Here is a 15,380-nt window from a genome sequence, read left to right as displayed (position 1 = left end):
ATGAGCCTGGAGGCTGGGGTGTGGGGTGGTACAGCCCTGGGGGCCACCAGTTCTCAATGTACATGTGAGCCCACTGGGCGCCAGACCTCCTGCCTCCCCCAGGAAGGGCTGCTCCCCATTTCCTACCAAGCCCTTGCCACAGTCCCCCCTCCCTCAGCCTGCCTCAGCCAACTCCCCTTCAATCTCTTGATGGGTCAAACCTCCTGCAAACAAGGAAGCATGTTCAGGGCAGCCCTTGAAACTCAAAAGGGCTTTCACTGTCCCCTGTTCTCTCTTCACTCCCTCAGCTAAGCAGAACCTAGACCTGAGACAAACCTCCAAAGATTTTTTTTCCTTTCCAGGAAGGAGAAGGAATGAGCCTACAGCCCAGAGTATAAGGGGAGAAAGGCAGAGTTCACTTCTCAAGCAGGTCACTCTGACCCCACTAGCAGGAGGAGCGGTCCGCTCTGCCTTGTCGTCTGTTTGCCGCCGACTGTCCCGGGCCCTGCTCCTGGCCTTCAGGGTGGCGCTCGGGAGAGCTCAGAGAGCAAAGGTACAGGGCCAGGGCAGGGAGCATGCAGTGAATGCTGTGGACTGCGACTTTAGTTCTAGTGATTTGATTGCCGTGCCAAGAAAGGGATGACACAAACGGAAAATAATTGCAAATGACAATAGCTTTGACCAGCTTGCCTGACAATCTCAGGGTGCTGTTCAACAAAACAGAGTGGGCAGAAATTTTAAGTCAAAATCAGCGCAGAAATGGAATGAACTAGCAGCCCAAATAAACACAAAAGTGTATGCTTGAGTGTGCCCAATTTTATTCTAGTTTTTAAAAACAGTTAAAAATATATTTTTTAAATGAAATTCTTATGAAATGTCAGAACCTCTGGTGCAGCTCACCAGAACATTAGTACTCCTTTCAAAAACACCCAGAGCAGAAGGGAAAAAACAGAGTTGTCATTACTCTGCTATTAGCCTGCTGTGTGATTTTTTCAAGGGGGAGGGTGCAGGGAGGGGACATTTTTCTCCAGCTACAATTTCCCCATCTATGAAATGAGTAGACTGAATGAAAATGCAGCATATCAAAATCTGTGGGATGCAGCTAAAGCAGTGCTTAGAGAGAAATGTTTAGCCTAGATGTTTATATTAGAAAAGAACAGCCTCCAATCAATAAAATGAGTAACTCTCCAACTTCTTGCTCTGATGACCAGGATAGTTACAACTCCTTATTCTTTGTGTACCTTTGTCAGCATCCCTTTAGGTCCCCCAAACACCCAATCTTTGTCTATTTCCTCATGATGGACACCCACAAGGTGGCTTCTTTTGCCCTGAGATCTCCTGGATCTCTCCTGGCCTGAGCTCCAGGGTGGCCCAGAGACAGGTTTTCTATGGACCTTGGGTGAGCCACGGGGACCTGGGGACTCTGCCCCCTCCCTGGACCTTTGGGGGAGAGCTTGAGTCTCTGAAACCAGGGGTGAAGTTGCAGGATGTAGAGCTGTTCCAAGTTCCAGGTGAAGGCCTCCGACCACTCTGTGTCACACAGCACACAGGGTTGGTAGGCCCAAAGGAGGGAGCTGGGGTGCTGGGCAGCCAGCTAGCGAGATGCAGCTGCTCCCCTGACTGTGGGGTGGACCAGCGGGGGAGCAAAGGAAAGGGCCCCTACCCCAAAGGTTCACCCAAGGAAGAAGGTGAGGCTCCTGCGCAATTCCCCACATGGTGGCAGGCAAGCCGGCAAGCAGGGCCCTGCAGCAGGACCGGAGCCTCAGGGCTTTACATCAGACTTGATTTCTAAACCAGGCCTTGTCACTTCGGCTGAGACAAGGGAAACAACCCGCCTTTGTTTCTTCATCTTCAAATTAAGAGACTGATCCCTCACTCCTCAAAGTGGGGTCCATGAACCTGTGGCATTGGCACCCCTGGGAGCTTACCCCCACCCCCACCCCGATGCCTGGACCAGCCTGCATGGTAACAAGTGCCCTAGGCTTCCTGTTAGCCCACACAGTTTGAGACATGCTGGACCAGGTGCCTAGGAGCCCTTAGAGGTCACCTTCTAGAATTCCATCGTACAAGCCCTGCAGAGCCCAGGGGGGACCTTGTGTGCTTCTCTGTTTGTCCATGGAAGGCTGCCACCTCGTGATGAGCTGTCCACCCTCAGGGTAAATCCTGGGCAGACAGCAAACCTTCCAGCACACTTCCAGAGCGAGGGGTTTACTGGGAGGGGGAGCCCACTGGGCTCCCTGGGGCAGTAAAGCCTCCCTCTCTGTGCAGCTTGTCGTGGCAGGAGCAGCCACCCCGACACTGGTGGTTGCAGCACATTGCACGGCTTCCGGGATCAGTTTCTTGGCCATTGCCTCTGCCTCCAGGCACAGCTCGTCCTGGAAAACCTCACAGGAAGACGGATCCTTGGGGGAGCCTTTCCTCGGGATGGTGGGGAGGCGGAGGAGCTGGTCTTTGCCTGCACACCCAGCCACCTGCGGTCTGAACCCCGGGTGTCCGCCTCCCTGTGGGAGCCTCCCACACCCGGGGCGCCAGGTGACCCTCCCAGTCCTCCACGCCTCCAACCCAGCCCGGGCCTCACCCGGCCACCAACTCCCCCAACACGGTAGACTGAATACAGATCCACATGGCATAAACCTTGCTCAACCCCTGGGGTCACGGCTTCAGGGGACTCCATCCTGTCCCCCAGGTGACACTGGCCAGGCCCATGGTTTTGAATCTAGGAAACTGGGATGGTCTGTTCATTTCCTAGGGCTGCCGGGACGCATTAGCACAAACCAGGGCGGGGGACTTAAAACAACAAATTCACTGTCTCATGATTCTGGAGGCCAGAAACGCCAGCTCAGGGTGTTGGCAGGGTCCTGCCCCCTCCAAGGGCTCTAGGGAGGAATCCTCCTGCCTCATCCAAGCCTCCGGGGGGTTGCCAGCCATTCCTGGTGTTCCCCAGCTTATATAAAGGCACATCACTTCAACCTCTGCATCAGTTGTCCATGCTGTTCCCCCAGTATATGTCTCTTCCCTTCCGATAAAGACACCAGTCCCACAGGACTAAGCGCCCACCCAACCCAGTGTGACCTCATTTTAGCCTGATTTACATCAGCAGAGACCCTATTTCCAAATCACTCCCATTCATAGGACCAGGGGTTGGGACTCATCATCTCTTTTGGGAGGACACAATTCAACCCACAACAGACGGCAAAAAGCTTTTATATTGATACTGACCCTGGCGGGTTGTGAGGATCGATTAGCGTCTGCCACAGAACAGGAGGAAAGACTGGCCCCGTGTGTGCTGGCTGCCCCACCGGCTGCAGAGCCGTCCTGTCCTGGCTGTTCGGCAGCAGCTCTTGGCGGGTGTGGCCCCTTGGACCCACAGTCAGAGCAGAGGCGTGTCTCTCACCGCGAGTAACTGGTTCCCATCCCACAGGGCAGCTCAGTGGTTCTTCCCAGATCAGAAGCTCATGAAGGAAGCAGGGGACTCGGAGCGTGTGGGGCCAGCCGACTCCCCTGCTGGCTGACGAGTGACAGGTGCTCGGTCCCCCTGCAGATGAAGGTCAGCACAGGGCGGAGCCAGGGCAGTCCGCTGGGTGGGGCCTCAGGAGGGTGCTGGGGTGGTGCTGGCAGCCAGCTGGGAGCACACCCAAGTAGAAGGTCTCGGGCCCCAGTGGACAAAGTAAAGGGGCCAGAGAACTAGTGCCTGCCCTTTGGGGCACCATCTAATCCTGGAAACAATTCCCCGGGGATGTTTTATTAATCCCCCACTTACCAAAGCAGGAACTGGAGAATAGGGTTGAATTGCTTTATCAATCAGCTCAAGGCCACACACCTGTAGAGTCCCTGAGGCAGAACTCCCCACAGACCTGTCTGCAGGGGCGCTTCTCGCTACACCCCCTTTTTTGCACTGACTGGTGTAAAGAATGCTTGCGTGGTGTGAAAGGCACCGGTCCGTTGCCACCTGCGGAGGGCGCTGTCTTGCCAATGGGTTTCAGCCATGGGCAAGTTTGCTATGGATTGAATGTGACCAAAGAAAATGACAGCAGAACGTTCTTGGGGGTGAAAGGGTTATACCCAACTTTATTCTCACAGTGGCAGGTCAGTCACTAAAATCCCGTTCACTCAGAGCAAGTCTGCCTGCATGCAGCAGGCCGGTGTCTACCTCTGGGCCTCTCTGTCCACACAGCCATCCTCTGGGCCTCTGTCCTCGGTGCTGCCACCACTCCAGCCTCTGCTCTCCTGCAGCCTTGCAGCCCTGCTACTGTGTCATGCCCAGAGCACTAGGCAGAGCTCTTTTTATAGAGTCAACAGCCATGTATTGCCCACAGGTGTGCAGTGAGCTAGTCAACCAGGGCCAGGTGAGAATCCTGGCCACAGGAACTCTCATTTTATCCACAGGCTCCCTCCCTGGAACACAGGGCCAGCAGAGAGGGGTGGGGCCCAGAGGCCGAAGGCACCAGCTGCCTCCAGGAGTCTCGTCTTCTCAGCTGGGGCCCAGGTCAGACCTGCGGGATGGCCCGTGAGTACACCGTGGGGGCACTACCGCAGCCCCCAGGTATGGCAAGAATGGGGTGAGGGACACTGTGGGCAGGAGTCCCACCTGCCTGTGGCCTGGGGACGGCCTGCAAGGAGACAGCGCTCTTCCCAGTAGGTCCAGCACAGCCCGCGCTGCAGGAGGCGGAAGCCGCAGGCCCCTGCCACCCTGTCCTGACCGCCTCAGCAGCCCTGCGCTCATGCTCCCAGACCTTCCCCCACACCCTGGGCGTCTGGGAGCCCCGAGACGCGACTTCCTGCCTGTGACCCCACACACACCGGAATCCTCCCAAGGCTGTGTCTCTGCTGTCCTTTCCAGCAGCAGACTTCCCCCTGGAGCTCCTCCCGCCCGCTCTGGCTCCACGAGGTCCACTCTGAGACCCTGCGGCTCTGTCTGGCCCCCTCTCTCTCCCTTCACAGCCAAACATCTCTTACTGTCTCCACCGCCTCATCTCCCGCCTGCTGCTCAGCTTCCTTGTTGAGGTCCCTGGTCACTTAACGCCAAATATTCCCCACTCTCCTGTGTATTTTCCCTCTTGACCTCGCTGCACTTTTTGCCGTTGGAGGTCAGTCTGGCTAAGAGCCTGCTCACACGGGATTTGGAACTGGACAGAACCAGTCAGGGACAGAACAGCCAGGAAAGTCAAGACAGACACACCACTGACACCCACCCTTCCAAGGGTGGTCACCTTGACTGCAGGCACCAATCATGGCCTCTAGAAGGTTCTTAAATAACAACATTACCTAATAAAGTCACTGGGATTCAAATGAGCACAGAGCAAGTGCTCCGTGGAAGACAGATGACTCACCCCTCCCGGACAGATCCTCGTCCGTGATCTGTCTCTGCACCAGGCTTCAGCCCAGTGCCTGGCACGCGTGCACCCTTCCCTGGTCAGATCTGCTGGCTGATGCCCAGGACCAAGGGTGGCCACTCCCACTCCCAACACAGGTGCAGAACGGGGGCTTCCTGCTGATGGCTTTGCAGGTGCCCCCAAGGGCCTCTCGGTGCTGCGGCTGCTCTTCTCCAGCCTGGAGCTGGGCATCGCTTCCTCGCCCCCTTCCTGGGCTTCCAAGCCACCTTCTGCCTCACCTGCCCAGTGAGTGGGCCTGTGAGGTCTCTGTGGGACAGCTCAGGAGTGACCTAGCTCGGCCCCGGGGTACACAAACCAAGGAGGGACAAGAGCAGCGAGGTGGGGCCAGGGGCAGAAGCCTGCCCTCCTGCACTCAGTGTGCCGTGGCCGCATGAGCCCCACTGGATCTATGCGGGGAGATGCTTCTCTGAGGGCCCCGTGAGCACAGGGAGGGGGCGGGAAGGAAGACGTGTTAAAGCTGAAAGCTCTGTGCCAATGGAACACTGACCTGGGATGAGTGGCCGGCCTCAGGGTGGGGGCAGCAGAAGCCAGGGGGAGGATGGGGGCGGGGTGATGCCTCCTGGGTGGCACCTCTGGGTCCTGGCCGACACCTGTAGCTTAGCGTCCACTGTAGAGGATGGTTACAACAGCTCACCTTGGCAAGGGGCTTCACCAGCTCATCCCCTATGTGTCAGGACACCAGGCCAGCCCACCACCACTGTTGCTGCAGTCCCGGCCTGTAACGTGAGGCCTGCAGGCCACAGGGACCCCTCATCTCCCAGCAGATCCCCGAGGAGAAGCTTTGGGCACCCCCGAAGTCCTGTCCCTGCAGAAGAGGTAGAGGCTAGGTCTTACCCTAAAGATTCATGCCCCAAATCCTTCCATAAAACAGACCCAGGGTTTGTTCAGCTCACTATTTTGTATCTGAAAAGTACACCCGTGTGAGTGAATGAGCGTGTGTGTATGTGTGTGATGTCAGCAACTTCTAATGGATCCAGGGACTGATGATGTCACTGCCAAGGCTGGGGCATCGTGCACCAGCACTGTGTGCCAGCCCGTCAGAGGTCTTCACACTGGCAGCTCAGTCTATCCTCACCCCACACTGACATAGGTGCCAACATTCACGCCATTTCACACAAGGAAACTAAGGCTCAGAGAGGTAAAGTGACTACCCCCAAACACGCAGCTAAGCCTATCTGACTCCAGAGCCAGATACCTCGCCCTGGAGGAGACAGAGTCCTATTGATCTACTGACAGACACTCAGAAGAGCATCGCTTCCTGTACACATCTCGGTCACGTGACACAGATTGCAGCATGCACCCCAGCACCTGGGGGGACCACAGTAGAGTGACCGTATGTCCTAGATCAAGTCTGCACCCGCCGTCCAGGCGCCCCGCCTAGACCAAAGCTCCCGTTTGGATGACACATCATGGGCCATGATGGTAGGTGATGGGGAAGTCACTCTCGACAGACAGAAAGCCCGAGGCATGTGCTGAAAGGCCACCAGGTGGTGGTGTGGCACCAAGCACTAAACTTGAGCACCTGCTGAGGTCACTGGTCCCAGTGGGGTCACCTCTGCTGAAGGCTCCCCCCAGAAAGATGATTCCTTACAGAATGGAGCAGAACTGGTCAGGGACGGAACAGCCAGGAAAGTCAAGACAGACACACCACTGACACCCACCCTTCCAGGGGTGGTCACCCTGACTGCAGGCACTAATCATGGCCTCTGGAAGGTTCTTAAATTATTCCACATGTATTATTAACCACCTCACCAACAGGACCGTGCGGCCAGATCAGAAACACTTGGGCATGTAGGGCAGACTAAAAATTTGGCTTTGAATTAATCATCTTCCAGTATGTCTTTAATGTTACCTTCAAAGGATGGGAAGGAATCCTTTCCTCATTAATAAAAACCACAACCCTTTTCCTTTATGGTCAGTATGGAGATGTATTACGTGCACAAAATAGAACCACAGTTTATTTGAAATTGTCTTTTCTCTACTGGTTCTGCTCTCAAAACCTGGTACATTACTCACTCAGTTACAAATGGCAGAGGTGACACGCTGGGGGATCCTAACAGTCTCACTGTAAGTATGGTTACCACTTGTTTTTAGATGTTCACGATTTACTCTCTGTAAACAGCCTATTTGGTTTCAGAATCTAGGCTGCCTGGCCACCCACAACGGGCTGCCAGCTGGCTGGTCTCAGGGCCAGACAGGCCAGCAGACACGGCCATTGGCAATGCACACCGCAAAAATACCCACGGACTGGGGCCAGTGCTGAGGAGGAAATGCACTTGCTGATTACCTGGTTAAGAGTATTTATTTTGGCAAAAGAAGCACCAGTTTCCTTTCCACCAGCTCGGGAAGAATCTACAAGTGGAAGCCTGAGTTAACAGGCAGCAGGGTTCTGAGAAATGGCTGTGGTGGTCAGGGTCCCTCTGAGTCAGTGCCTGGGGCAGGTGCCCACTGCACCTGCCGAGAAGTCCTCTCTCACGTTCCCTCCCTCTCAGGAACTCGGCTGGTGAAACCCATTTGGTTTGACCCCTGGGCCTTGCCTGTCTTACTAGGCAGGCTGACTTACACACTCAAACCCAACATAGATTAAGGGCAGTGTCCCAGTCTAGTCCGTGGTCCCCATGACACCCAGCACACTCCCAGACAACAGAGAAAGGCTGCTTGAATGTATTCTTATTTGTTGACTGATCTGAGATCCTCTGAGAGGGTGTCCAGAAACAAATTCCTTGAACAAACTCATTGGTATAGACTGAACTTCCCCTACCAATCACTGTATATTAAATGATGCTTTTTCTTTAATCTCAAGAAAAGTTTGGGACTCTTAACTAGTCTTAACTATTAACTCCTAACTTTTTAAACTATTCTTTAACTATTATTCTCTTCTCTATTCTATTATCTGCTATGATTCTCAAGGAATTCCCACCACAAATTGAGCTTGCAATTGTCAATATGAAAATAATTTTATATTATCACAATACCTAGAACACAGTAATGGTAACAAACTTCTCTTGAAAAATCAGTTTCAAAAACTGTACCCACTTGATGTTTCCTCTTCATTCACTCACTCACTCAATAATCATTTATTAGGCAACTATTGAGTACCAAGTACAAGTCTGGACTCTGGGAATACAGTACAAACCAAACAGGGAAAATATCCTGTCCATTGGGAACTGCCATTTTAGTCAGTGGGAAGTAATAAACAAGTAACCAAATAAAATATATTAATATATTATGATCAGAGAACAAGTAAGGGTTTGCCCATCCATCTGCCTTTCATGAAGTCACAGGGCTGTCATTGGGCACCATCCCTGCCAATCGCATCTGCCCCCAAAGAGGGTGCAAAAAAGGCCACAATACTTACCCTTTGAAACAGACTCGTGAATGTCAGCAAATCCCTTCTGTTTCAGTTACTCTTCCTGTAGAACTGTAACTGACAACCTCAAAACTTCGTGGTGTAAAATAACCATTTTATTTTGCTCACAGTTTCTGCGGTGCAGAATTTAGACAGAGCATAATGGGGAGAGGTTGTCTGTGCTCCGTGATTTGTGCTTGGAAGTTTCAAAGTCGGAAATGCCTGACAAGTGGTGGGGGTAGAATTAGCTGGAAGCATCCTTGCTCATGCTGGCAGATGCTCTTGTTGCCAGCTGGTGCCTCAGCTGGGCTGTCAGCTGGAGCACCTTTAATGGCTACTCCATGTGGTCGCCACGTGGGTGATTTGGGCTTCCTCACAACATGGGGGCCGAGCTCCAAGAATGAACAGCCCGTGAAAGGCAGGCAGAAACCCATAGTATTCTTATGTTCTGGCCTCAGAAGTCACATGGCAACAGTTCTGCCATACTCTTTCAGCCAAGGCAATCACAAAGGCCCACCCAGCTTTGGGGGTGGAGGGAACACAGACCCCACTGCAAGGGAAGGGGTGTCAAGCTCACGTTGGAGGAAGAGCACGTGGATGGGAGATAACCATTGCAGCCAACTTTAGAAAATGCAATCTCCTACACCTTCTGTATCTTATTTCCAAAAAACAGCACAGTATCTAGATCTACGCACAGCCACCTCACAGGCAGAGAGCTGAAACCATGCAAGCAGAGCGATAATATCTGCATGTTATATAACATTTCATTTTGAACAGAAGATAAAAGAGCAGCAGGATAACCCTTTGATTGACCAGCCCCTGCTTTGTATGGGAGGCATAGTTTCTTAGTGACCTGAAATTTCTGCCTTGGGGCTTATTTCTAAAGAATAGAAAGTAGGCTAAATGAATTACTTATTCCTGATTTAGGTGGAATGCCTTAAGCCACAGAGGCGGGGGCGGGGGAAGGTGCATACACGTTGAAGGCAGAGTCCTGGGTGCAAATATTTTCTCTGCCTTTTCCCGGTTGTCTGTTCCTGGACAGGTTCCTTCACCGCCAGAAAACAAGGCGCAAGTTAACAACTGCCCCAGGGGCTGCCATGAGCATTAGATGAGATAATTCCTGCAAATGCTCTACATGCTTGGGAGCCACTCTGGATAGAATACCTGTCATCCAAACTTCCCGTGGAATGAGTATGTTTTGGTGGTTTTTTAATCCACTGCAATAGAATGTCTTCTCACCAATATCATCCTTAAAATTTACCATAAACAAAATGCTTTTAAGTCTGTAAACATCTGAAGGAACCTCTCGGAGGAAATGATCTGTTTGTTTCTGTAACAGTCCTCGGCAGAGCAAGCCTCGGGTGTGAGATCCAGAAGAATGGGCGGGGCTGATTCTGTGGGCTCGGGGCAGCTGCTCCGTCCTGCATGTGGGGAGCTTGAGGGTCGGAAGCTCTGTGAGAAGAAAAGAGAAGCAAAACTGTTGACTCAGGGAAGCCTTATCTCTCACTGCTGCATTCAAGGCGTCAGCTCGGGCAGATCTGCGGCTGGTTTCACCCATGGCTGGGGTGTGCAGAGGCGGAGACAGCAGAGATTTCCCTGCAGCAGGACCAGCAGATTCCCACCCTCTAACCAGGGAGCTTCAGGCAGGAAACGGGGCTTCGTAATTTGCTCCCCAGCCACCAAGGCAAGGTGTCCGGGAGTTGCCATGGAGATGAGGCCACCACGTTGATGGGGGGAGCCGACATCACTGGGGCAGCCAGGGCACGGAGCCAGAGCCAGAGCTGGAGAGGAGCCAAATGTTGGGGGAAATGAGAGGAGAGGGTGGGCGAGCAGAGGAAGTGACTCCCTGTGAAGCTCTGTAGTTTTTCTAGGTCTTGGGAACTGAGAGTAGTGGGGGGTGGGGGCGAGGGGCATGGGAGTGCTTGCCTGTCTCTGTCAAGCTCTCCTCCCAAACACAAGGTTGAAGACCCCAGCTGTCACCCATTGACACGTGTCCAGGGTCTGTAGCTCTGCCACCCACATCCAACACCGTGAAGCTGAGAGGGCTCCTGCCAGGATGAGCTGAGTCCTGAGTTCAAGTTCTGTCACGTCACGTGTGTGGTTTTCATCAAGTCACAGACCTCCCTATGATGCTATGCCCTCATCTGTAAGAGAGGGGAAACAACCCTGCTCAGCCTTCCTCAAAGGACAGTTTTGAAATTCAAGGGTTAGTATCTGTGCCCAGAGAAGGCACGGACCACAACTGCCCTGTCCCTGCTGTGCCCCCAGTGCCTCTCAGAGACTAACAGTCAATAACTGTCTGGTGAATAAGGAAAGGATGGGATGGCAGTGAACTCAGCCCTGTCTGGGGGAAGGTGGAGCAGACCTCACTGCGTGCATCGCTGACTCCCTCGCACAGGACTCTGCTCCTCAAAGTGTGGTCCTGGCCAGCCACAGCGCCACTTGGGAGCGTGTAGAAATGCAGGATCCCAGGCCCATGCAGACTGACTGAATCATAGTTTCTGGATTTAGAGCCCAGAAATCTGTTTTAACATGCCCTCCACAGGATTCTGATGCTTACCTGAGTTTGAGAAATGTTGCCGTGGGACACACTAAGGGGTGGGTGAGGTGGGTGTGAGGTGCCATACCCCCTTTCTTGGAGTAACTACCTTACACCTGGCACAGGTGTTCATTCCCCAGCCCACCCACACCCCTTCCTCAGCCCAACCGGGGCAGGGGAAACACGCTGGGAAGGCCGGGGAGGGCTCAGGGAGGGGAATGAGGTCTCATCTTCCAGTGGGAGAAAGTCTGCCCCTTCCTGTCTCAGCTAAGCCAACAGGTGCTATGAAGGAATCAGGAGATAAGCCATGCAGGTGCACAAGGGCTTTGGACAGAAGTCCCTTCCCACTCCAGCCAGCTTGGCAATGCTGTATGGGGACAGCTAGGAGGCCCCGCACCAGGGATCCCAGGTTCCACTCTGCCCTCCCCCTCACCCCTCTGCTGAGGTCCCTGCTCCCTCCCCCTGAGGATCTGAAACTCACTGCAGGCTGTCAGGAACAGAGAGAAAAGACAACCTCTGTGATAAGCACTCAGACAAGAACTGATGAGATAACCCTTCTCTGGCTGCATGGTTTCAATAGAGCCTGATTCAAGGTACCCATAAGCAGCTGTTCACACGTGCAAAGGAAGAGGGGAGCAAATACTGAAGTAGGAGAGCCGGGTCTCCAGAGAGATCAGACCAAATTCAGCAGGGCCAAAGGACAAAGCCTTGCCCAGAAGGGCCGACAGCTCTGCCCAGGGTCGGGGCATGCAGCTGGAAGCAGGCTGAGGATGTCACAGGTGGTTCACCACTGGGAAGAGGATAGGGACCCGGCCACACTAACAGGAATCACGGAGTAGGGAAATGACCAAGCCCTCAGCTGTCTGTGGGGCAGTCAGCCCTGGGTATCTGGTGGAGCTGTAGGCACCACATTCTGGAAGATTTGCAGAGAACCAGTGTCTTCCCCAAAGATTATTGTGTTGTCCTAGGAGGATGAGCTGGAGTTGCAGGAATTGTCTGGCCCAGATAAAAGACAATTTTGAGGAATCTACAGGAAAACTGTCTTCAAATATTTGAGAGACCTCTGAGTGGAAGGCAGCTGAGACCCACGTGCCCAACGAAAAGCAGAGCAGCCCCTGCCCAGTAACACCACAGCCTCGCCAGGGTCCTGCTGCACTCACTCCAGCCACACTCAGCCACATCCCAGTTACCAGGTGCAGCCCCCAGACTGTGGAAGTCCTTACACACCTTTGGTCCCCGTGTCCCAAACCTGGGCCGGCTGGATGTGAGAGTGAGGGCTGGGGTTTGGGGTCAGGAAGCCCCAAGGTCCAGAACCAGCCATGCATTTTGCACTTTTCCATATGTCACCCTGCACCAAGTCACAGCCTCTCCCAGGCTTGGATTTCCTTGTCTCAAACCGGGGGTGTTGATCCCTGCCCAAGAGGGTTGTAGCGAGCATAACTGGTAAGTCAGCAAATGCTTATGGAGCACTGTGCCTGGCAGGCAATCACCCTCCTGCGCTGGTGCTCTGGGGATTAAGGAGCAACCAGGAGAGGCCCAGCACCTTGTATGTGTTCAGTCAGTGCTGCTGGTGACTGCCAGGACCCTTCCCTGGCCACCTCTGATCTCGGTGCTGAGGGGCTATAGGACTCTGATATCTGGGGACTGTTGCGCCCTGGCCGGATGGAGTATCAAAGGCTCAGAGAACACCTGATCTGAATCTTGGTTGTCTGTGGAGGCACAGTTTCCTTCAGTCAACAGATCTCAGATAACGTGAATAAGCTGGGTATAGCCAATTCAGCACTCTCTGCCTGGTGTGCACAGCCAACCAGTGGGGCTACATGGCACCCAGCATCTCCCAGAGCCCAGACCAGGATCAGTGTGAGGAACCAACAGGCAGACCCACATGAGGGGCAGGTGCAAGGCAGCTGAGCATGCTCTGGAACCATAATCCCAGCTCTCATGCATAGCTGTGTGACTTTGAGTGAGCCCCTTAGCCTCTCTGTGCCTTGGTTTCATTACCTAAATAAAAATATTTACTCTGAAGAGTGTGGTTCTCAATGAGATATCACCTCACACCAGTTAGGATGGCCAATATCCAAAAGACAAGAAACAACAAATGCTGGTGAGGATGTGGAGAAAGGGGAACCCTCCTACACTGTTGGTGGGAATGTAAATTGGTTCAACAATTGTGGAAAGTAATATGGAGGTTCCCAAAAACTGAAAATAGAAATACCATTTGGCCCAGTAATTCCACTCCTAGGAATTTACCTGAAGAAAACAAGATCTCTGATTCAAAATGACATATTTATCCCTCAGTTTATTGCTGTACTATTTACAAAAGCCAAGATATGGAAGCAACCTAAGTGTCCATCAGTAGATGAATGGATAAAGAAGATGTGGTACATATATACAATGGAGTACTATTCAGCCATAAAAAGAAAAGAAATCCTCCCATTTGCAACAACATGGATAGATCTAGAAGGTATTATGCTCAATGAAATAAGCCAGGTGGAGAAAGACAAATATCAAATGATTTCACTCATTTGTGGAGTATAACAACAAAGCAAAACTGAAGGAACAAAATAGCGGGAGACTCACAGACTCCAAGAAGGGACTAGCGGTTACCAAAGGGAAGGGGTTGGGGAGGGTGGATGGGGAGGGAGAAGAGGATTAAGAGGCTCTAGAATTCACAATCACTGTATAAGTAGGTCACAGGGACAGTAGTACAGCACGGAGAAGACAATGACTCTATACCATCTCACTACGCTGATAGACAGTGACTGCAATAGAGGGGATGGCGACTTGACAATATTGGTGAATGTTGAAACCACTGTGTTATGTGAAACCATCATGAGATTATTTATCAGTGATACTTTAATAAAAAAAAGAGTTGTCATTCTGCAAACAGCTTGGTGTGGATCCCATTTCCACCACTTATTTGTTGTGTGACCTTTACAAGTGTCCCAGCCTCTCTGTGCCTCAGTTTCTTTATCTGCAAAATGGGATTCCTGACAACAGCACCTGCCTCACAGGGCTGCTGTGAGGATTAAATGGGTTTGTACATCTACAGCTCTGGAAGGACTGCCTGGCCCAGGAATTGCTTGCTTCCAGGTTTTAGGCTGTGTTCCTCCACAGCCGACTCTGAGACAAGGAAAATGACCCCAGCAAGCCCCTATAAGGAGTGGGAAACTGAGGGAAGGCACCAAAAGAGGGTTCATGACGAGGGTGCCTTCATAGACCTCTGGGAGCCTCTGGGGGACGCTAGAGATCTCCTCTCAGCATCTGCCCCGACAGGGGGTTGGGCAAGGAGGCTGGATGGTCTCTGGAGAAAGCAAAGGAGTCCCATTGGTGACTCCACACCAGGCTTGTCTGAAAAAATCAGAAGTCTCCCCTGGGCCCCTGCACACCATTTGTGATGACAAACTGAGCTCAGGAGGAAGTGGAGGAGTCTGGGTCCGAGTTCGCTTGATGCCTCGGTTGACTGTCACCACACTGACTGGAGGGATGTCTGTAAAACATGCCCCCCTCGCAACCCCCTCAGGGTGGCGACAGAAGCACTTTAAGCAGCACAGGAAACAAGCTAGTCAGCATATGACAGGGATCCCTCCTGCTGAGGACAGGGGCTCAGGAAGCCCAGGGACCTGAGCAGGGCCACAGCAGTGGGGCACAGAAGTCTCCTCCAGCAGCCCGGGGAATATAACCCTTGCCAGGCTTGGCTCCAAATGGCAGGCCACTGGGGCGTCCGGGCTGGAGCAGGGAATTTAGGGGGCCAAGGCTTCAGGGCTGGGAGAGCTGGGTGACGAGGGGTCCGAACTGTACAGCTGGGCAGGGGCGCTGAGACCCTGTGGGGCCTTCCTCGGCCTGGGAACCTGAGGCCACTAAGCCGGCCGACAGAGTCTTAGAGAGGAGCCAGGAAGGCAGGGACTGGCCCATGCCTACAGCCGAGGGGTGCGCCTATTTCTGATGACCTGGAGGGACCAAGGAGAAGCTATGCCCTCACCTTACCCTTCGGGAGGTGATCACAACAGGCTGAACTCATCAGGATGCATTTTGGATGCTCTGTGGCAGCAGCCGAGAGGCGACAGGTGCTAAGGGATTCTCTGTCCACTCTTCCACCCTCCGGGAGCCTTGGTCTGGG

The sequence above is a fragment of the Manis pentadactyla genome, chromosome 9 (genome assembly GCF_030020395.1).
Source record: "Manis pentadactyla isolate mManPen7 chromosome 9, mManPen7.hap1, whole genome shotgun sequence".
NCBI lineage: Eukaryota > Metazoa > Chordata > Mammalia > Pholidota > Manidae > Manis > Manis pentadactyla.
Note: the sequence above shows the minus strand (reverse complement) of the source record.